Here is a 24384-nt window from a genome sequence, read left to right on the forward strand (position 1 = left end):
GCGCTTCACAGCCCTGGGGCAGCCGATCCCAGTGCCCCAGCAGGACTCTCGGGAGCACTAAGCTGGGGCGACAGGGATGAGCAAAAATCCCGGGGTGGTGGACGAGATGTATTAAACTCCACAGCTGTAGCGGGAGCCACCGGACATCTGGGCAGGCAGGGGGTGCTACAGCGTGACAAAAACTGGGAGCAGTGGCAAAGAAGCGGCGGAGCCGAGGCGGCAGCGTCCCGACTCTGAGCCGGGCAGGGAAAGGTGGGCTCGGGTGACTGGGGTTTTTCCCCTGAGGCACCCGAGCAGATGGTGAAAAGTCCCTTTTTTAGTGAGGTAGGGTGCTAATAAAGTCTCAGTGCAGCGGCTGCTCTGACGAACAGAGCTCCACTCGCGGTAGAAGAGAAGCAGCAGAAGGCAGAACCCCACAGTGCTGATATATTTTCCCCACAGCTACCTCAGGCCCTCTCCCCTCCGAATGCTGACAGCACAAGAGACATGGGGGCTGAACCCAAATCTGTTTTCCCTGTCCAAATCTCCACAGTATCTCTGTCCTCCATGAAGCCCCAGGTAAAGAGAGAGTGTAGCCAGCTGCACCCCCTCCCCTGAGCTGTGACAAATTCTTTTGTGTCTCTTAAGTATCCCTTTATTGTCTCCTAGCAACACGCATGGGGGAAAATTCCCCAAGAGACAGAAAAAAAACCCCAAAATACAAAGGAGAATTCCTAAATCCCAGTACCATTTCAAGCTGTTTGTCCTTTTTTAGCAGAATTTTTTATCTTAATAAAGCCCCACTTAAACCATGAACAATAACTAATAGGTTTGCGTGTGGATATATTGCTGAAGCATTACATGTTCCCAGGTGCAATCCAGAACTCGAATATTCAATACTTAATAGGGAGTAAAGGTGGCAAAGCTGGTGACAGCCTCTTTCTGTGTTGTAGTAATTACCTCCTGAGTTTTACAGTGATACAACTATCACATTGGTGTGTGACTTAAAAACTCCACTCCATCTTTACAGACCAGTTCTTCTCACTTTAACAAACGAATCAAAACATACTTTTGAGTACCTGATAAATAGCAACAGTGGTTTTGGCTAGTCCAAGAGTTGGGATTTTTTTTTTACTGAAGTGAAGAGCATCACTTTCCAAAAAGTCACTGTGTAAGTGGCATTCAGCTTTCAAATTGTATTGTCTTTCAAAAGTTAATATAGAGTATCTCATCTACAAAATGTTGGAAAAAAATTCCTTGGCTAAAAGACATCAAAAAATAATTACGATCATTTAGAGCACATCTAAGTCATACACTGAAGTACCTACATCTGTACAAAGATGCACATCTGGCTTTTAGGTCTGCTAGGTATCCAAAACATGTCCTCATAGTAAGAAATAAGATTACTGGAATGGATGTACAACAGATATCAAGAGTAATGGAAACAAGCTGGTAACTTGCTACAAGATCAGCAGTTGAGGGAAGCAGAGAGCAGTCAGGATGAGCACAGCTGCCTCTGCACTTTACTGTGGTGTATGGCTCCCCATCTGACTCAAAAATATGTGCCAAAGAGTAAACTCAGAATGAAGTCTAAAGTTTTGTTTCAGAAAGGAGGCAATGCAGTCATTTATTATTCTCCTTAGTGTCCTTACTCAGGCATCTTTTCCCAACCAACCTCCATCACAAACTTGAGGTTGTTTTTTTTTTTTTTTCTCTGTTGTACTGAGAAAGACTAGGTATTTACCCTCTTTTTTCCTGACATATGAGTAAGAGCAATATTGTCGAAAGTATCCAATGTTATAGATGTATTAAAATTCATGCTCAAATAAAATATAACACTGGGGAAAAATATATATGAAACACATATATGGGCTAAAATCATGCTTTGGGGTTTAACACAGAAAGGGCACCTGGAATCCTAAAAATCCTACACAGGAATTGAGACATCGGTTTCCTCATCACCTTGTAACTTCCACAGGTGTCCACCGAATAGAAACTTTAATTTGCAAGTAAAGGGGGACTTCTCATATAGAAATTCTGAGCGGATCTCAGGACATCCAAGCCATCATCGGCCCTTAGCGATCCTAGATAAACCGGAGACGATGTAGTTCCAGTAAACTGTCTTGTATGAATACCGAATTCCCGTAACCTAACTAGCATGTAAAAAGAGTTCCCGTAAAATGTAACCAGCATGTAAAAGGGGATTCCCATAACCTTCATTGTGCATGTATGTGTTCTCCAACATGTTCTCCAACGTGTAATGTGTATTCCAAGGCACCATTGTTTAAGCCAGAGACAGAAGTCCACAACCAACAGACAGAAAACAAGGGAACCACATGAATATTCCAGAGACTCCAGATTCGGTACTGTTTACCCAACTGATAGGATTCTCCAGCGCTGGGGAAACATCGGAATATTTGTCAACAAAGAAAAGGACAAAGGAAAAGTAGCTTTGGGCAAGAAAAAGAGTATAAAATCTGGACTCACTTGTATGGACTTCGTGAACTCACCAGCTCTGATGCGCCAGGGGGTCAGAGCTGCGTACACCCAGAGTCAAGACCTGAGCTCGGCTCTGCTCCTTTGATTCATGGCTGGCAAATGTAACTATCCGATTCGCGAAATATATTATATTTTTGTTGCCTTGTAATTTGGCTCTCGCAAATTATTTGATTCGGCATAATTTGGCTGTTTATTTATAACACAGTAACTCTTTACTCAGCCTGAGACATTTCAAAGCCTATGTTTTTCGGAAGGTAGGTTGTTATGTAATGCATCATCTATTCAGAATACCATTGTACTGATCTGAAAGACATTGTGAGACTTTAGTGGGTCTGACTTTCTCATCTGCTACAAATCGAAAGTAAATCTTCGTTCTGAAAGTTTCACAAGTGGCAAATTGAACAACAGCACACAGTGATAGGAAAACTTACTCTTGCTTACCCTTTTTACATTAATTGCATCCTTGGTCTTTGCTTTTAAAACAATATTTATTTGTTTCAGCTTCTCCTTCTTCAGATAAAAGGAAGGAGAGAAACTAATTTTACTAACTAGTGAGGAATAAAAGGCATGCCATTGGAGGCAACAGCATTGCTGAAAAAAAAAAACCCCATCAAATCCCCCTCTCTAATAGTTTTGGTTTGTCACAGAGTTACAGGTTTTTTCATGCCACCTGAACTTGTGGCTTCCCTACAAAATATGGGTTTGTGATGGCACACATGGCACAGAAGTGGTGTGGAAAACCATCTACATCAAGTCTAAATGGTGCTTTGAAGATGGAATTTCAGGCACAAGTGCTTCCCAGACCTTTATTATTCTGTCTCCAGCAGCTGATGAAGCTGATGGTACAAAGGAGGCAAACAAAATGCCATTAAACTCCTCCTGAATAGATTCAGAATAGTTTTCTTTCTGCTTTGGCAGTGGAGAAGATGAATCTCAATTGTTCATTACTGGCATTAGTGCAGTCTGGTCTACAGCTGAGGTCTACGCCCTGTCATGCCAGCAAAACAGCAAACATGTGCCCAGTGTCAGCCTCCAACAGAGCACAGGAAGATGAGAAGAGCAGGGAAGATGAGAAATGAGCACGAAAAGGTGAAATAATTTACCCAAGACATTCACGAAGCTGAACCCTCTTTTCTCTCATCCATTGGCAGGCTCCACACTGAACCTTACTTCCCCTGTCCATGTTAACTGCTGTGGTCAAAGGTTCCCACCCTACAGTGAAAGACACAGTCCACTGACCTGATTCTGTTCAGGGTGCTGAAAGATCTTATGTGGGCACAGGTGTCTTGTCTGCAGGATTCTCTGATCCTTTAGTGCCCAAGATCTGCACCACCTCCATAGGCCATGCCAGCAAGGCTTTCAGCAGAGCTGTTTCTGTAGAGCTTTCATACGTTTGATTAGCTGGCATCAATGGACTAAATCTTCCTACATGTGCTGCACTGCTCTTTTTTAGCCATGTCATGTATGTTCTGTGACTACAGCATGTGCAATCAATTAATCCATCAGTTTTCTTCCTTACTTCTACTGTACATGTGAGCAGCCATACCAATAACAGACTTTCAGAGATCCTTCTGAGGTGTCTGAGGACCAGAATTTGCACTAAACATCTGCCTGGTAACTCCAGTACTCTGGTGCAAAGAGGAAACCTTGATCCAGCCTGCTGACATGGCTATTCTCCGTCTGGTTGATGTTCATGATCACTATAATTGTTTGCCTAGTCTTATTTGGCGGACATAGGGGCAGGTTTTGTTAGTATCTCTGCAATAAGAGATAGAGTTAAGAAGCTGCTAAGTCCTCAAAAGACATGTATTACAGCATTGGCTATGACTTACAGGTGTGTTGGAGCAGTCCCAAGCACAAGTACAGGCTTGGCAGAGGATGGATTGAGAGCAGTTTCTGGGAGAAGGACTTGGGGGTGCTGGTGGATCAGAGGCTGGACATGACCTGTCAATGTGCACTCAGAGCCCAGAAAGCCAAAGTGTCCTGGGCTGCATCCAAAGCAGGAAGGCCAGCAAGGTGAGGGAGGGGATTCTGTCCCTCTGCTCCTCTCCAGTGAGACCCATCTGGAGTGCTGTGTCCAGCCCTGGGGCCCCCAGCATAAGAAAGACATGAAATTGTTACATCGAGTCCAGGGGAGGCCATGAAGAGGACTGAGAGACTGAAGCACCTCTCCAATAAAGACAGGTTGAGAGAATTGGGGGTGTTCAGCCTGGAGAAGAGAAGGATCCAGGGAGACATTATAGCACCTTCCAGTACCTAAGGAGGGAAGAGAGATGAGGAGAGAGTTTTTACCAAGGTATATAGTGATTGGACAACAAGTATAGCTTTGAACTGAAAGAGCATAGGTTTAGATTACATATAAGGAATAGATTCTTTACTGTGAGAGGGGTGACGCACCCACACAGGTTGCCCCAAGAAATGGTGGATGCGCCATTCCTGGAATGTTCAAGGCCAAGTTGGGGGAGCAACCTGGTATAGTGAAAGGTGGCCTTGCACTTGGTAGAGGGGTTGTAACTACATCATCTAAAACGCCCCTTCCAAGCCAAACCATTTCTATGATTCTCTGAATGCCATATTTCTTTATTTCTAGGGAAGCAAAGCAAGAACATCCCTTCTCAGTGTAGCATGACTTAGGAAACTTGCCTTTCCATCTCTGCATCAGCAGTATCTATGGATCTAGCTTGATTTCTCTCCTTTTCTATTGACAGATTCAAAGGTACTGCCCCATGACAAGTAATAACCCTTTGAAAGAAAAAAATAATTTAAGTGAGTAAAAAAGGACTTTAGGAAGGAGAAGTGGAGGCAGAAATATTTGCAGCTGTGTAGAACTGTTCTGTCCAAGTCATTACAAATGATATAACTGTGGCATATATTTTCAAAAATCTTAGTGGAATGGATCATTTTTGCCTCTGACTTTCAAGCTGTGATCTTGGACAGGTGGTGGGAAATTTTGAGGGTTTTAAGGCTGTTAAGATTCAGAGAGAAAAACCAAAAAGGTGAAAGTGTTGGTGCTAGTTTCCTAGCAATCCTCATGGCAGGAAGAGGGTGTTTTCAAGCACCAGCAGTTATCAGAACTGAGCTGAGCAGTCAGCCAGCTAGCTGCTCAACAAGGATGCACCCTCACGACAAGCAAAGATAAAGCAAAGGTTAAAGAATCCTATTTTATTAGTATGTGTATCTTCTCTGAATGCCAATTGTTCAGCACAGGACAACAGAAAAGATCATTATGGCAGACTTCTACTTGGCAAAAGTTGCATCAGGAAAGAATATATTTTTTTTTCTGTATCTATTTCTGTTACAGAGAATTTCTTATAAATGGAAGAGAGAAATATTACTGCCACTCCCACTGAATACTCCATGGGGGCCAAGACATGCTGTTAACAGTTTGGTTAGAAAAGTATTTCTAAACCTTCTTCCTTTTCAATGAATCCATAGAGATTTAGTCTTTGTCCTCTACTTGATATATCATTACCAAGCACCCGAGATTTAACTGTTTGCAGATGTGACTGAACTTGTGTTTTTTTGTTATCAGACTGACTACGTCAGATTTTTTCTGCTTTTCTTCTTTACTTCTGACACTGTCATGTCTTTGGAACTAAGCACTGTAGTAGTCCAGTGGTGTGTCCTAGCATGGCAATTGACTGTAATGGAGACAAAAAGTCATCTTTTGCAAGTATTGCTCTATAGTTCAAACCTTGTCATATTTGGATGACAATCAAGACCCAGCTTGATACAGCACAAAAAAACACCGAGTCGCAATGGTGGTGAAAAGATACCTTATAATGGTAGAATACATTGTTGACACCGTACTTTCTTTAAGGGTTTTTTTCCTTCCCCTTGATAAGAGAACTGAAGAGCTTTTATAGCTCCTGTTTCCTTCTCTGTATGGCTGTATTTGGACATTTGTAACATCCTTACTGTTTGTCATGTTTCTTTTATTCACCCATGATCAACCTGAATAGAAGTTTTTCTGCAGAATGCAAATTCTTGACCAGATTTGCAGAATTCAGCATTCAGCATACAATAGGAAAGGGTTTAAATTGAAGATGCACCCTTGAAACTACAGACTCTCTTGTGCCCCCACTCCCTTACATTTCTGTATGGGATGGGTTATATTTTCATAATATATCTCTAAATGTAGTGAACATAAATTCCTGGTGGGTGGATCCCATCTGTTTCCACACTATACGAAAATGTTTTAGAAACCTAAAGGAAAGGAAAGTTATAAATGTACCCATCCTTACACCCTATCCCAGCTTCTCATTTTCTTGTCCTCTTTGATGTATGTCTGTGCAAGTGCCAAGACTGAAATTCAGCTCTTCTCCTAAATCTTTCTTTAACTCAAAACTTAACATTCTTGTTTCTCTTACCAGCACTTGAAACTCTGTCTCTCAGTTTTCCTTTGGAAGAGGGTAAATAAAGACACATTGGTCATGTACTTACTTGCCATTAAACTTTTTACCTCCAGTAATTCAGTCTCTTCAAACTACTGCATTTCTGAAGAATCAACTACAAGATCGAAGAACCATCCATAGCAATTACCAGATAAATCTTCCTCAAATCACACTTTAAAGAAAATTATTCCAGAAAGAAGTTCTTGGCAAGCTCACTATTTTATAAGTACTGCTTAAAGTTATAGGGGAAAAGAGAGGGGAGGGAAAGTTTTGTAGGAACTACTGTTTTTTCCACCTTTAGATTGTAAAATGATGCAGAGGACTTGTAAAAATGCTATGGACATTTGAAAAAGAAAATCATGTATATCTGAGCAAGAGTTAAGATTTAATTTGCATTCAGTCACTTCCTTGGCAACTCTATTGCTTTAAACTTATCATCCTTGTTTCCTGATGACAATGTGTTACTGACATCAGCTTAAGCTGATGGCAAAGATATTTAGAAAATAAAGTGTCATCTCATGGAAATGATCTGCCTGTGACACTGTTATGCACACCAAGGTGCCCAGCTGGAGCTGTGGAGTCGTAACATTACCACTGTGTAGGGGAACAAAAGGATTGCAGTGCAGTAAAAGAGGGATGTTCATTCTTACCAGTTTGCATGGAAAATAAGATTATATGTTGATTCCATAATGAAGTGGAGATATGGCTTGTAAAAGACAGATAATAAAAAACCCCATTGCAATATTTTATATACTTTTTTAATTGTTTTCAACAGTTCAATCATACCATACTTCCACCTCTTCCCTGCATTCTTAAGGACTCCTAAATTCCTTTTGAAATACAAAAGTTAAGATTCCCACGTAGTTGTATAACTGTACAGCTAAGGTTTTAAGAAAAATAGGAAATATTGTGAAGCTTATTACAAAATCACAAGAGTTGGCAAAACAGGGCTAGCCACATTGGTTTTGATATTCCTCCTGTGCATAGGCCACAGTGACATTTAAGACTTTTATTAGCAGATCTGCAAAGGATGTGATGTGCTTTTAGCCAGGAGAACTTTACTAAAGTATCAGAAACTTACCCTTTGAGACCTAAACTGAGAGCAGATGCAAAGTTAAGATGGAGAGCCTATAGCTACAATTAAATACTCATTTCACAGTGACCTTAAAAAATAACTTTAGCAGGATAAAATACAATTGAATTACAGAATGATGGAGGTTATGTATGAGTGAAGATTGCTGTATGTTTTCAGATGGAAATCTGATAGTTGCTATAAATGAATCTGGAGTTTTGTCTCCTCATCTGGGGCTTCTTGGTATTACTGTAGTGCAGATGGAAGTACGTATTACTTCTAAGCTTTATTGGTGCTTTAGAGTAAGTCAGAATTTCAAGATGCAAAATAAAAAATTTGTTTCTCTTGCATGTCAGCTAAATGATGACAGTAAGTTTGATTATAAAAATTAGCAGTGCCCCATTAAGCTAATAGATCTGCCCTTTGCTCCCTGCTCCAATTTATCATCTCAGAACAGGTTAAATGCACTTTTCTCTCTCACAACATTTATTTAGTATAAAAAAGTATAATTTTGCTCAAATATGACTTGGAAAATAGCTGTTGTGATGCCACACTGCATGTGAGATACTTCACAGGGCACTGCAGGAACATGCAAATGATGGAGAAGGACTGGAGAATTTATGTCTCCCTAAAAAAAAAAAAAAATCAGATAGGTTTATGTATCTGCAGAGCTAACCCAGAGTAGTGACTACTTTTCACGTGTGATGCAGGAAGAATTTACTCTTTCCTGGTGTAACACATGATTGTTCCTTATGAAAATCCGCCAAAATGCTGTCACCAAAATGTTGTTTGAATATTGAGATAGCAGGCACAGGAAGGTTTTCCAGATTTGCATCTGTGACAATACTATGTGATGTCTCTTATTCAGGAAGGGAGATGAAGGTAGTAGGAAGAAGCATTGTGTTTTCATCTGTCCCATAAAAAATCACATCTCTCCTTTCTAAAATCAGAACAAATTTTGGTGTAAATGCTCTTTGAGCTTGCAAGCCTTGTTTCATTGCTTTTAGGGGGCCTCTGGAAAAGTACAATGTCCTGTCTCTAAGAAATTTTAGGTAACTGGGCAGTTCTGTTTTCTGATTTTGAGAGTCCTCTGACCATTGCTGCAATGCAGAATGGTGAAATACAAAGACTGAGACAACTTCCAGCAAGGCAATGTTTCAAAGCTCTCCTGTAGAGTATGGTACCATCTTCAATCTGCAGGATTTGACAGTAACAGGGCGCAGCACAAAGACAGGCAGAAATTGTGGTATTTTGATTTATCCAAGATAAAAAGGAGGGAGATGGTATAGCCAAAGTGCTCAGGTATAAATTTTACCTGAAGCGTCAAGGGTCAAAGACTAAGCCTCAATGAGGCTAAGACTCATTTGTTGGGCAGCATATTACTCAAGTCAAAGAGGGCTGTGTTAGGGAGGTGTTAGCTAACATTTCAAGTGTTCCCTTCCCTGCCTGAGATGGGTAGCACTAGGTCACTGACATCAAGATGGTAGGCGCACTGTGTTGGAAGGTGATATTCACAACATTTGGAAATTGCTGAGCAGTAAGACCAACTCACCCTTATGTGTATGCATTCATATTGAGCCCCACTAAGGTCTCATGGCTCTCTGTTCCTACTGAAAATGGCGGGCACCAGCATTTAAATTCCTGTACGGAATGTAAGGCCCTGTTGCTTAAAGGCTAGACCATTCTTATGACCTATCTGTCACACAAAATTTAAGTGACTGACTCCTCACCTACCCTAAGAATACTCAAAGGACAGCATAAAAATCCTCTAAGAGCACTTCTTTTGACTGGTTACTAGTACAGAGCCAAGGTGGGCTGCTTCTTCAGTAAAAAACCTCATTGTGTGAAATGCAAGAGGTTGAACACTTGTGCTGATTTGGGCACAGCCTAGGTTTTAGTACCGGGGAAAGCCACAGAAGTGGCTTATGTGAGAAGCTGGGAGCATCCACTGTTTCCAGCAAAGCTGATCTCTGATGGGTCTGAAGATGGATATGCCACTGGCCGGATTAGAGAGGTTGGTAACTTCTCTGTGATGGCATATTTAAGAAGGAAATCAAAACAACATGGGGTGAGTTTTTCCAGGGGTGGAGAGCTGCCACTGCTGGGGCATCCCAGCGCAGCACACAATGGTGCACTGCTGCTGCCACCATTTTGGCATGGCCTGTGGCAAACTTTGCCTGCTTGGCCACCTCGGCTCTACAGGCAGAAGGGCGGGGGGGGTGGTGGTGGCGATGACTGCTCCTTCTCGGCGCCCCACATAAAGAGAGGCATTAAATAGCACCAGCACTGGGGCGGCCGCAGCCACTTACACAGTGGTGGGGGAGGCCATGTTGCCAGTGGCAGTGTGGTGACTGATTGCCTGGCACAGAGCGTGGAGGAGATTGACCTCTCAGCACTGCGAGACATTGCAGGAATCTTTGAATTGGTGAAACTTGTTGACAAACAGCAATTTTTCTTTTAGTCTGAGAAATAGGAGAAAGTGAGAACATGTGGAGAAAGACAGCATGGCGGCATGAAGGCTGAGTGAAAAGAAAGGAGGAGGAGGTGCTCCAAACATCAGAGGCTTCCTCTGCAAGCCCTGATGAGGACTGTAGTGAAACAAGCTGTCCCTCTGTAATCCTTGAAGTCCACAGGGTGTGCAGAAGTCCACTTGCAGCCCATAGGAAAAGTGCCCATGCCAGAGTGAGTAGAGGCCAAAAAAGGCTGTAATCCACTGGGAGACCTGAGGACAGAGAGAGGGCCCCTGCTTCCAGAGACAAAGGCCCTTGCTTCCAAATTAGAGTAGCTTATTCTTGAAAAACTGCACCCCATTGAATGAGTGACCCACAACACAGCCATTCTGGGAAAATCGTTTTGCCCATGGGAGGTGCTCTCAGCATAGCAAAGAAAAGCCTTCTCTCCCTGAACAAACTGAAATGATACTGGGTAAGTACCCCACCCCCCCTACCCCACATCCTGTCTCCCTGTGCAGTGGGTGGGAGGAAGGGAGGCGCTCGGGGAAAAGGTGTTTCAAAGGCTTATTTTACTCCTCATTATCCTCCTCTGACTCTGTAAATAATAAATTTACTTTATACCTTTAAATTTGAGCCTGTTTTGCCCTTAAAATGTTTTCTTCCAGTCCTTATCTCAGTTCACGATCCCTTTGGTTTTTTTCCCCTCCTCTGCTCAGCTATGGCGGAGGAGAGTGAACAGTTTTAATAAGTGCCTGGCAATTGGCCAGCATCAAACCATGACACCACTACAAACTCTCTTGGCTGAGGAATCCTGCCATCAGCAACCTCTTCTAGACACCTGTTAGCAAATAACGGTGTTTTTTTGTCATCCCCATCATAGCACTTCTGCAAGTACCAAAGAGTTTTGCTAAGGTATCTGTGCAGGAAAGTCTGAGGGACTATGACAAGGGCTGGCAGCCATGCCACAGAAATATGTAACATGCAGTTCAGAAAATTTGTTCAGGGTTGTTACTTTTTGTGTTGAGCCAGTTAAGTCACTGCCATTCACAGCTGGCTGACTAGGTTGTAGAAGCCACCATAAGAAAATATTAGCAATGCTCAAACAGCCAAATGATCTGTCAGAAAGCAGAGAAAGGTTTTTGTAGAGAAGAATGTAAAGAAGACAAAAATTTCTAATTGGTTGGGGGAAAAAAAAAATCAGTGCTTTCTGAGAATCTGTGGAAAAATGAATAAATTATTCTTTGCTCCTTTTATTATTCTGTGCAGCTGCAGGAAAGGGCTGTGTAATTTATGTGCATTCTTGAACCGAAATGTGTGGTCCGGTGACTAGACATGGTAAGAGGACAAGAATTCCTCTCACTCCACAGGATTTCAAAAACTTTGCAGTGTCCTTTCAAAAATGAAGAAGAAACGCTTCATCCAAAAAGTAAAAGTTCATAATTCTTTCTAATCTGATGAAATATTTTGCTATTTAAATACTTTATTTCTGATTAATATTTGAGCAGACAGTTTTCATTACATGATACACAAACATGTCTTAGGGAATAGCTTAAAAATTGAAATGTCAATTTTTAGTTCCTGCAGTGCCCCCCCCCCTTAAGTCATACTGTGTTTTCATTGTGTTTCTGCTCTTCATTGTCGGCCCATCTTATAAAATGGACACAAAGTGATTGCCCTGCTGTGAAAGAACCATATGATTAAATGGAGAATTTGACTTGTGGGCTGCATATCACCCACAGATCATTTTGTTTTGCAAGTCTGCTGTAGCAGGTGTCCCCTAAGGAGGACACAGACTCTAAAACAGACCTTAAAAGTAGTATGTAGCTGCATATAACTATCTCACAGCTCAATGAGATCCATCAGGTCTGGTGAAGATGTCACTCATCATGACTCTGGTCAGCCATGAGCAATGAAGGGTTGGAATGGTATAGGAACCCCAAAACAAATGATGTTTCATACGCCAGTGACATTGTAGGTCCAAAACTTTCCCTTTCCGATGTAATTTTGCTTTCCTGATAGACAGGAACTGGTAGTTGCTAAAAAAGCATGGGAAGCAGGAAAGAGAATCCAGCCTTTTGTGAATCCCAGACCATAATCAATATAAAATTTGCTTCATTTTTATTAGGATCAGACTGGAATGCTAATAGAGGAAAGCTAATTATTTTAAGTCTGGAGTATTCATTAAGAAATAGCAGACTTGACATTTTATGGTATCCGAGGGACTGATGTCTGAAAATGGATTTAGAGGATCTCATCTGCATTTTGGCTAGCCAGAAGCTGTGCAGTGTATGCCCATACCCCTCTACTGCTGGAGCTGCTGACACACATGTTGTCAGACGGCGATGTCCAGCTTTTTTCAGAAGGCTTGTGCAAAACACCTGGAGCAGGCACCTGTTGGCTGGCCTGCTGTTATTTTCTCTTCATCACTTTGGCTGGTTGAATACACTATGCAGACACTCACAAGGGACAGTGAGGAGAGGGAAACAGCAAGCCCCTTTTGTACCCTGGAAAGCCATGGCACAGATGTGGTGGTACACATGATCCACACAGATGTGGTGGAACAGTGTTACAGATCTGTGCTGTAAAGGAGACTCCAGTATTGCTTAGGTACTGATTGAAGATCATCTTCTCTGTGCTCATATTGCACTAAATCTTTCTAAAATCCTAATTAGAAAAACTTAATGCAGGTTAAGATCTTTGTAGCTTAACCAAGGTGGAGAATATTCATACACAAGTAGTAGGTCCAGCAGACCCACATAGAGACATGAGGATTGGATTAAGAGCAGCAACTTCAAGAATATCTCATGCTTTTATATCATGTTGCACAAATGCAACTGAAGTGTGTAGGAGTGGAGACAAATAGTCAGGTGCTCCAGGCCCAGCTGAAGTCCTGAGGAGGTGACAACTGCCACTGTCCTGGACGGTATTTTGCTAGAACCTCCCTAGATGGTGGAACAAAAAACCCATCTTCTCCATTTAAATCCCAGGGGCTGACTTTCCACAGAAAAAGACGCCTCAGAGAAGATAACCCAACTGCAGACCAAAGAAGTCAGTTGCAAGAAGCTGGAAAGCAGTAATTGCTGTGACAGTGAAAGTGGAAAGTGGATATGTGCCTGTACATACATTCACAGAGGTTTTAAGGGATCATTGCTTTAGAAAGTGAGAACTGAGATTCCAGGCAAAATTTATCTGGAATGTTATGTATTTACTGTATAATTTTTTCATAAAATCTAATGAAAAATTTCACTTTTAAAAATTGAACTCTTTAATAGATAACATTGTTCATATATAACAAATTGAAAAGAGAAAAGGAAGATGATACACTTGATAATAACTATAAGATAACTAGATATAGGAAAGAAGTTTGGTTTTTTCTTTTCATGGGAATGCTATCATTATAAAATGTATATAAAATGGAGTTCAAATTATTGACAAAGGATTTGTGGATCCACAATCCCTTTTCATGACTGTTTTTAGCCAACATAACGTGGACTCCTCCAGATAACAAAACTTAGCATGCTAATAGGAAATGGACAAATTAAAGTTAATTTGGCTGGAAATAACTGGAAAACAGAAGGTAATGTTCCACAGACTTGTGTTTTGATTGATTGCTGGAAATTATTTGCAAAGCTAAACCAGTGCAGGAAGCTTGATACAGAAGATGAAAAAAATACCCTGTCTTTGCAGTAGTTGCACTCATTTGTTGTCACTTTTAAGATCTGGGACTTAGGCTGAATAGCAGAAAGAGCTTTGCAGTTTTCTTTATGTATAGGGAAATGTGTTTCATGCACAGATAGATGTTAGATATCTTCTCTGCATTATATCCATGGAAAAACTGTTGGTCTGTCAACCTACAATCTTGTTCAAGCCTTTCTGATTCCAGATGGCTGTCCCTGATCACAGAATCATAGGATGAATGAGAATGGAAGGGACCACTGGAGGTCATCTAGCCCAACCTCCCTGCTCAAGCAGGGTCCACTAGAGCAAATTGCACAGGATTGTGTCCAGATAATACTTGAGTATTTCCAGTGTGGGAGACTTAACAACCTCTCTGGGCAACCTGTTCCAGTTCTCAGTTGCTCACACAGTAAAGGAGTTTTTCTGCATGTTCAGGTGGAACTTCCTCTTTCTGCTGCTTGCCCTATTGCGTGGCATCACTGAGCAGAGCCTGGCTCCATCCTCTTGGCATCCTGCCCTCGGATATTTATAGATATTGGTGAGGTCCCTTCTGTGTTGTCTCTTCTCTAAGCAGAAGAGGACTCATTCCCTCTGCATTTCCACATAAGAGAAATGCTCCAATCCTCTCACCATCTTTGTAACTTTATGCTGGACTCACTCCAGGAGCATCACGTCTCTATATAATAACTCTGTTTAGGTCATCTGTACATCTCCTCATACAGAAACCTCCAGCTCTGTGTCTACTTAATTCCTAGCCACAGAGAAATTAAATTAAAGAAATCTTTTTATATGTTTTCATTTGTGAAGCAACTAAAAATAAGGGTGTGGGGTTTTTATTATTCCAGAATCAATTAATATAGGTTAAAAAGTCTATTTTCAGGGAAGTGTTCAAGCCTGACTGTGGTGAAAAGCACAAGGCCTACCTGCAAAGTTTTACTGTCACATATTTTGCTATACAAACAGCAATAGCAGTGTGTGAAAGGCACAGAGGAAAAAGCCTTCAAGCTCATCTTTTAAGTATGTAACCTACTAGCACATGTGTAACTTCTTGTTGGAAGATAAACCAGTTATTTCCCTGATGAGCTTAGTGGGGCATAGAGATGGTTATCCTGCTTTTGGAAACGACTAGAAAGCAGCTGTTTGTCTTTGGAGTAAAACATGAGCTTCCCTTGCCACTGCAACATTCTAAATTAGGTTTTGGGTTTGTGCCACATCTACAACACATGCCTGTGACAGTAATCCCAAAGTTGCATCTCTGTCCGGGCCCTTCCAGCAGAAATGGCAATGGCTCAGCTGCCTTAAGGAAACCCTTAGCTGACCTTAATGTGGGGAATGAATGTTCCTTGGAATACACAGTTTGCAAAAGGAGGCTGCTAATAGCGAACCTCAAAGGCTCTTGCACAACTTCAGAAGGAGGAAGCTGGTGCTTTTGATTTTTCCCAGCTTTGAGTCTTCTGGGAGAAATTCAACAAAGAAGCTGTTGACATCTATACTTGAAGTGGCTCATGATATACTCCTGGTGGGAAAAAATTACATTCTTGGTTTCATAGTCACTTCTAGAAGATTTTTATATTTGGTAGAATTTGTCATACGTGATCCTAGTTAGAAGGAGACTACTGTATCACATCAGGAATAGAGCTAAGGTCTTAATAGCTCAAAGGAGGAGCCTTCAGCCTTCAGTCTGATGCAGAAGTTTAAAATGCTCTGCTTCCTCCACTGTGCAAGCAATAACTTCTGTGTCTGAGACATAGTTACTGTTCACTGTTACTATTTCTCATTTGTCATCTCAGACAACAAATGCAAACACAGGGAGCTTGCTTTTGGCTTTGGTGCCACTGTATTTTATAGACCATGTTCCCATTTCATGCAGCAGCCAGACGCCCATCTCAGGGAGATGAGGGACTGACACAAATGCGCAAGAGCTTCCTCAAGTGGAGCACAAACAGCAGGGTACTTTTTGTTAAAAGCCTTTGAACTCATGATCATTCCGTCTTATCTCAGTATATTTCAATTATAATCACAGGAAGGAGGAAATGAGAAATAGAGCTACTGACATGAGTGTGTGGGCCAAGAAAAGTGGGAGAGAGTTGTAATGGTGTAATTGTGTGCAGTCTTCAGGAGGCTCATGCAATAATTCATCAGGTGGGAAGGGAAGGAAGAGACAAAAAACTGTATAGAGCCAGGTTTGAAACCATGAGCTTAAGAAAATGACTGGCAGAGTGGGCTCAAGCTCACTGATGTTAAAAGGTTAAAGCTTGTCAATAGTTCCAGCTTGCCTTGCAGCCAGCTTAATACTCTCATCTTTGCTTTCAATTTCCTGCCTGGAATTATTCTGGTCTGTCCTCAAAATCAGATTTTGGGGTGTTACTCCAAGACTTTTGCCTGTGAATCCCTTGAAAGCAGAGCAGCAGAGTCTGCCTACTGTATTACACATGACAGCCTGTCTCAGAACACACAAGGCTGCAGGGAACTAATGGATTTTTTATGATCATTTTTATGGGTATCAGAGAAAAGGGCCACTCAGTACATCCAGTCTGTTGTACCATCCTGATAGTAATGTAAGCATGACGGCATTTCCCCAGTGCCCTACCTTCTAGGGGAATACAGTGCAGCTGTAAACCAGCTGTGCTTCATTTGCACTCTACAACAGAGCCCTTTTGTCTGTTTTAACTGCTATTTACCATCTTCTCTTTCACCATTCCTGCCTTCTCTTTCTGCCCCTACATTTGGCTCTTTATAGGCAAAGCGGTTGCTGACAGGTTATCTGTTTGAAATGCAGCATTTTCTGGGCTTAGCATCTATTCTAATAATATTAAATCTAAGACAACTTTCCCTATTTGTGATATGAAGGAAAATGAAGAATGACTCCTGTTGAGTGAGTACAAAAGGATGGCATGTTGCTGCCCTGGCTGCCATTTCATTGGAAATAATGGATTTTTCACAGAGCTTTAAGCACTTGACAGAGGCCCTGATCTGTTGACATACTGAAGCAAGTTTGCCACTCAGCCATGGCTGCTTTGCAGACACCACATTTAAAATTGTTTCTATTTGTTGGTCCTTGAAAAGAGATGTTCAGTTGTAGTGTCTCCAGTGTATCTCAGGTGTTTCAGGGTAAAAAACAAATTTGAAAATCCACATTTCCCATTTTATCTCTAAATTGAGGACAAGGCTGAGTCAGACAACAAGCACCTTTCCTAAGGCCAAATACTGAAATGAAAGTATAGCACCTCATTCTTCAAATCCAAGTGAGAAAGTTAGTTGTGAGCATCTCCATCAACCCCACTGAGACCATGGGCAGCATCAGGCTGCTTGTCTTACTTTAGTCCAGCATAATTTCACCAAATTCCAATGTCATCCTTGCTTACAAAAAAACTCCACAGGATTTTATCCAAGTACTAATACAGCAGAAGCAGGTAGACCATTTCTAATGCATGGATGAAAAGAAGAAAGTGACATGTTACTTTCATTTATTCCCTGCTCCCCTAACTCAGTGCACAGGAAATTGCATGTATCCAACATCTAAGCAGAATGAATAAATTTCTTAATAACTTTTCAAGTATAGCAGTATGATCACAAAGATTTTGTGCAGCTCAAATTTCTGCTGTGCAGCTGTGGCAAACAATGAAGTGACATATTTTGCAGTGGTTTACGTCACTTTTCCTGTGACCTGTACAATTTTGGCAGACATAGACGTAGTGTTACTGGGTGCCAAGGGACTGCTGTTTCAACTGTTTTGATTTTTAAAAGTCAATGTCTTGTTTTTGGCAAAAGAAATGGTGGGCTGGCAGTGGTATTTTGGATACTAGTGCCATCCGGTGTCCCACAAAGAATGCCATAATACCGTTTAGCGTCCTCAAGGAACACTAACACATTGCATTTTCAGCCAAAGTAGGGCCATGATGAAAATGCATGATAGAAAAAGTAAAAGCCTTGAGTTTTAGAGCTCCATATTTTATTATTATTTTACATACTCTGAGTACAGGCCTATTTGCATAAAAGGGATGCAGTCTTTGGTTGTGTTTAGTTCAATTCAGAGGTCTCTGAGCAAAGATGGGTATTCAGAAATCAGCACAGCTATTTTCTGTTACAGACTGTTAGTCATTCTTCTCAGCATTTGAAGCAGATTATCAGGGATTAATAATGTTCATATGAAAAAGGGAAAAAAGAGTTGGTATTACGGTGGGGTATAGGTGGACAGTAGTTCTGCAATTTAGCAAAAGGACTTTTGTGACATCTGCATATTGGTTCATAAACACATAAACATACATATGACAGTAGGAAATGAGACAAAGTTTATTAGACCTGTTCATACTGCTGGGGACAAAACAAGCAAACAAGAAAAAATATGGGCAAGATCTTGTTCGGGTAAAAGGAGAAGAAAGGAAAAGGAAATGTAAACTTCAGGCTACACAGGAACCATTGCCCTGAGTTGTGTTACTGAGATAAATACGGAAAAGAAATTATAGTTTAAATAAAGGAATTATAGCATGAACCATTGGGAAAATTGACAGGTGCTGTGAAGTCTGCCATGTCTTGATCAGTTCTTCATTTGCTGTTCTCACATGCTGCTCTTCAAGGGCAATGTGTCCTTGTCCATGCTAATTTTTCTTCAATTAGTAGGCTTTATTAGGGAAAGGGGTTGCCTGAAGACTAGGAGGAAGTATAGGCTGAGGAAAAATATTACTTTGAGATGTGAGTCATAAAGCAGATGTTTGTATTCCAAGAATATTTGACAGTCTTTTTTGTCTATACTGACTCTTTTGTTCTTGAAATTGCTTTAATGTCCCCCATCTTACCATTTGCAAAACTTGAAGGCTCTCAAACACAAAGAACCATAAAATAGATGTCTACTAAGATGAGCAGAGCAGGACCAGGATTTTTTTGCCTAAGGAAATTTTTATTTGAGATTGCTGCTGAAAATTGCAGCTCACGACATGACTTCCAGAAGGAATGTGAGCCACATGATCTATAGAATAACCAGCTCTGACCACCGCTAGTTACAGGAAAATAAACAGGCATCTTCCAGTAAAGTACATATTTGAGGCATAAACCCTGGCAACAGGATTAAAGTGTGATACACACAGCCTGAGAGTCTAGCCTGATCCCTTAATTGTCTCACACAAACAGATTAAATTGTTGGTAACAAACAGAAAACATACATTGCAGAGACCTTTGCCTTATACTGGCTGGGATGTGGTCATTCTTGTGACATTATTATGAATAGACTGATTCACTATTTGTATGCCTGCCTAGAAGATGGTGTCTTTATCAAAACATATTTCCAGTTCTCAGAAGAGTGCTCAAAAATAGTAGAAGTGATAAACCAACAGCAGGAAGCAGACTCTATGGATCACTAGTTACTCTAACCTATTTAATTACATTGGTTTCTAAAAAATAACAATGTGGGGAAGTGGGGAAGGATGCAGAAGAAATTATGCTTTTTTTTTTTTCTGGATGTATTTTTTTGTTAACATAAAACCTCACAATGCAAGGAACAGCATAGCATCATGCAGCTCCCAAAGCAGATCAGAAGAGAAATCATGACTCCAGGAATTAGAATTTCTTTCAAAAGAAATTTGAGGAGATCACATGCAGCCAGTGATTCCCCTTCATAGCTCAAATTCTCTGCGGTTTTGATACCTCAGGATATTTTTCTTCAGCTGTGCTGGTCTATGATGAAAAGATTTCAGCAAGGTCCTCAGCAGCTCTTCTCACTGTTTGCAACTTCTGAATACAATAATAACTCATGCAAAAAAACCTCAGAGAATCCTCAATCTCTTACTTCTTTGCCTTCAATATGATGACAGCCTGGCAAGGTATTATCTAGAACTAAATGACCAGTTGTGCTGTGGGGTACACTCCTGCTCCAGGGAAGGGACATGGGATCCAGCTGTTGCTACCAGCTGTTATGCCAGAAAAATTTCCTGTAATTCATGCCTGAAAGACTGGAGCAAAGGTGTTATTTATAAAAAATAATTCCTCTGGATTCTCCCTTGGCTATCTTGCCATTGAAGTAGAAGTTCCTGAAGAAAAGGGGTAGATTATGGGGAGCAAACTATATATTCTGTGGGTGGCAGCAAGATTCTGTTGTGTTCCAGCTGCCTGTTACTCTTCTACATAGCTGTTAGAGACAAATTACTGACTTACTACATGCTTTGCAAAGTTATGATGAATAAGTACCTTTCCTTTATAAGTAAGTGCCATGATAGCCATGTCTAACAAGTTCTAAAGGAAGAGGTGCTGTAAGGGAGCCTGTGTGGCTGTGTAGAATTGCTTTGGCAGAAAGAAATATACAAGGAAAGGTCTTGCTTTTTTCATGCGTGCCACAGTACAGAACAGAACAAATCTGGGGCCTGGAGGCACCTGGTGAAAAAATTCTGGTTTCTTAGCCATTGGTTGAAAATCTTCCTTCTATGACATGTACCTTTTACTCTGGCATTTGGTGTTTTTCCCCTTCTTTCCACAAAAATGCTTCATCAATGGTGGTTTTGAGTGCTTTTGCTCACCACAAGGGTGAGCAGGCTTATATAAGTTACAGGACCACAAGCCAGATTTTGTGTAGAGATACCTCCAAAAGGAGCTCCTTGATACTATGATGCTTTCTATGATGTCTGGAAAACTTAGACTCAAAGCTATTTTTCTCTTCAGACTCTTCCTTCAGGTGGTATTTAGTACAAGCCTAAATTACAAATTGCATTTTGCCTACATAGCACAATAATTGAGGCGAATATGATTTATATTTTGTTTTCACTAGCAAAAAATACATGGAAGACAATTTGAGTTTGGATTGTTTGGAGGGTAGCAAGAGTTTGAGTGTCCTTCTTCCCGCCAAACCCAGACATAGAAAATGTAGCCATCTGCAGACAAAACACTTCATCCTCTAGCGGAACCCAGCAGTTTGCCACTTCAAACATTAGAGTAATGAAAGACCTTGTAATGTCTGGGTTGTTACCAGCACATCCTACCCCGACTCATGCTCATGGGAGTTATAGAATCATAGAGTCATGGAATGGCTTGGGTTGGAAGGAACCTTAAAAACCATCTCATCCCAGCCACCATGCCAGGGACAGTTTTCATCAGAAGAGGTTGCTCAGAGCCCCATCCAGCCTGACCTTGAGCACTCCCAGGGATGGGACATCCAGAACTTCAAGACAACCTCTCACAGTAAAGAATTTCTTTCTAACATCTAATCTAAAGCTACTTTCTTTTGGTTTGAAACCATTTCCCCTTGTCCTGTCTCTACATGTTCTTGTCAAAAGTCCCTCTCCATGTTTCTTGTAGGGTCCCATCAGGTACTGGTAGGTTGAAACTCAGTCACCCTGCAGCCTCCTCTTTTCCAGGCTCAGCAATCCCAATTTCCTCAGCCTTTTTCTATAGGAGAGGTGCTCCATCCATCTCAACATCTTGGTGGCCTCCTCTGGACACAGTCTACCAGGTCCATGTCCTCCTTGTGCTGGGATCCCAGAGCTGGATGCAGTGTTCCAGGTGGAGCAGAATCCTCTCCCTCCCTCCTTCCCTCCCCTGCTGGCCACACTGCTTTGGATGCAGCTCAGGACATGTTTGGCTTTCTGAGCTGTAAGTACTCATGGCTGGGTCATGTCCAGCCTCTCACCCACCAGCACACACCAGTCCTTCTCACCGGGCTGCTCTTGATCCGTTCATCCCTCAGCTTTTGTTCATATTGGGAGTGTCCTGACCCCCATCCAGCACTGTCGATGTGGTCTTTTTCAACCTCATGAGATTCCCATGGGCCCACTTTTTGAGCTTATCGAGGTCCCTCTGGATGGCATCCTGACCTTCAGGTGTCCATCTTGTAAGCTCTTGTAGGCTGTCTGCTAAGCAAAAAGGGGACACAGGTCTCCCTCTTCCTATCCCTGCTTAGCAATGGGCAGTTGCACATTTGATTTTCAGGGGACTGTGGAGAGCACAGATAGAGTGGCTTGTACTGATCAGTAGCACCACCCCTTCAGGCTGCATCTTTCACTTCACAGAGCAGCCTGCTTGGCTGTGAATTCACTGTGATCTGTCTACAGGCTGGAGCACTTCTGTCAGTTCATCCTTGCTTGACCGGAGGGATACCTAGGAAACACCCAGCATTTCAGGGACAGGAGCTTCAATACTGTCACTACTAGCTGGCTTGCTGTGATCTGATTGTAGTGGCACTGTGCATGTTATGTCTAACTCAGCTTGCTGTAAGACCTTAGTGTTGTGCCCTCTTTTCTTTGTGGTATGTATCCAATCTTGCAGTTTGTCATCCTAATGTTTTAGTTGCTCTGATGGGGAAAATCTGTTATTTCTAGGGGCTGTGCAGAGCTCATTTGAATAAGTTATAAATCCTGAGTAGCCCTTTGTGGAAAATCATTTGTCCCTGCTAAGACACTTTATGTTTATGCCTGTTAGTTAGAAAGAATACTGAATTTGTGTGTTCATCTATAGCATGGTTGAATACAGTTAGCATTTAATGACAAACACTGTGTACTCTTCCTTGAACTTCCACTGTGCTTGTACTCACATAGTGAAGTGTGACAGGAGGCAAAGTTGAGGTAAGTTCCATTTGTTCCTTCCTGGAGGAACATGACACTACATCTGTGCGAATTACCTGTCAGAGGATCTGAGACACAAAAATCCACAAAATGCAAGTTTTCAATATGTCCAGACTCAGGATTTGGAAATCTATATAGTTTGCACGGAATCCCTGTGCAGAGTGCTTACGTCTGTCTGTGAGACTGTTTCTGTCATAACAACAATCCCAGGCAGGAATTAGTAGCTCTTTCTATTAGATTTTGTGCAATTACAGAAGAGAGGGACTATATTTTCCACAAAGAGCTTGCAGTCTAAATAAAGTTTCCTGTCTCTGGTGGTGGACCAGTTGGAAGCTCAGTCAAGATACACTGGGTTGTGTTGTCTCTACCATGGACTGAGAGATTAAGAGAGACCACCAAACAAACAGCAGTGATCATCAGGAGTGGTCAAGGATGGAGTTGGTTCTCTTGTTAAATGATCTTACAAAAAGTAGAATATTGAAGTTGAATATTTTAATATTTTATATGGCTTCTGGAGCCAAATCCTCATTTGCCAAGCTGTGAGCAAAAACTAAAATATCTTTCTGACCAGACTTTACTGAATTTGAACTATTTCATCATTTGAACTATTTAGTCCTCTCCTGTTGGGGACTTGCAGCCAAATGTGGTGCTGACTTGAGCTGTGGGAATGGATTCTGTATAGAACTCAGCAGCTACTGTCTCTGCAGGATGACTGGCCCACTAATGTTCAGGCCATGAAAAACTTCTCTTGAATTTCTTTATAGTGAGGGGTAACTGAATACATATCACATAAGTTCTAATGCACAGAGAGCAGGGATTTTTCAACCCCTCTTCTGTACCAGGAAATAAATTCCCAGCACTCCTCCTAGACTCTCCTGCCATCCCTAGAAAAGTCTTGGGTATGTCTTTTCTTATTGGACCTTGGGTGTTGGCTATACATGCTCTTCTACCGGTCCCTGCAAAGACAAGTGATTCAGTTGTGTACGGCACCATACGTGTACGGCCTGTAATTGTGTCCCATTTCCGCTCTGCAGTGGTCCAGTTTTTCAGGAAGCAGCACAACCATTAAGGTGAAAACAGATTTGTGTGGAAGATGTAAGTAGTTAAATGGAGGGCCAGTAGTTTTCTTTAAAAAGTGAAGAAAGGCTTAGAAAGCTAATTTTAGCTTGGTTTGAAACAAAAAAAAAAAAAATAGGAAGTTTGGTTTTCACCTTATTCTGGAAATTCCTTCACAAGCTAGGTGGGGAGCTGTTGGCCCTTTACCTCTCTCCTTTTTCTTTTACTTCTAGGTAAAAAAAGAGACACTATAATCACTCTATCAATGCAATACAGAATCTCTGACCACCTTTGCCAGTAACATATCCAGAAGTTACATGTCTCTGTTCATAAGCTGGCAGAGTTAGTTCTGTTAGGGCAAAGGCATCATCACCTCAGAAAACATGGAGCTGTCTGGTCAGCAAGGGCAGAACCCACTAATCATAATTTATAGAACAAGACAGCTTTTTTCTTCCAGATTTATTATGGAAGAGTATAGAGAAGGGTTGTTGATATAGTTTAGCGCAAACGTGGAGCAAATATTTGGTTGAATTCTCACAACATAACCTTACACTGTGGCATGAGAGACAAGTGCTTCAATTTAAGTGGTGCATTGCATCACTTTTGGCCAATGTACTTAAGCATCTTTTGCCTTTTGAGCACTTTTCTTAAGGTCTTTTCATATAAAAGGTCAGAGATCTTGGTTCTGGATGCCTTCCAGGTAGAAGAGA

General features: G+C 41.5%; 1 protein-coding gene across 5 annotated transcripts in view; it reads left to right on the forward strand.

Moving 5' to 3' along the window:
* The window catches only part of PALM2AKAP2 (PALM2 and AKAP2 fusion), a 270078-nt gene that overhangs the window by 13289 nt on the left and 232405 nt on the right, over nt 1-24384 (forward strand). The gene's annotated exons all lie outside the window — the stretch shown is intronic.

Source organism: Motacilla alba, chromosome Z, assembly GCF_015832195.1.
Source record: "Motacilla alba alba isolate MOTALB_02 chromosome Z, Motacilla_alba_V1.0_pri, whole genome shotgun sequence".
Classification (NCBI taxonomy): domain Eukaryota; kingdom Metazoa; phylum Chordata; class Aves; order Passeriformes; family Motacillidae; genus Motacilla; species Motacilla alba.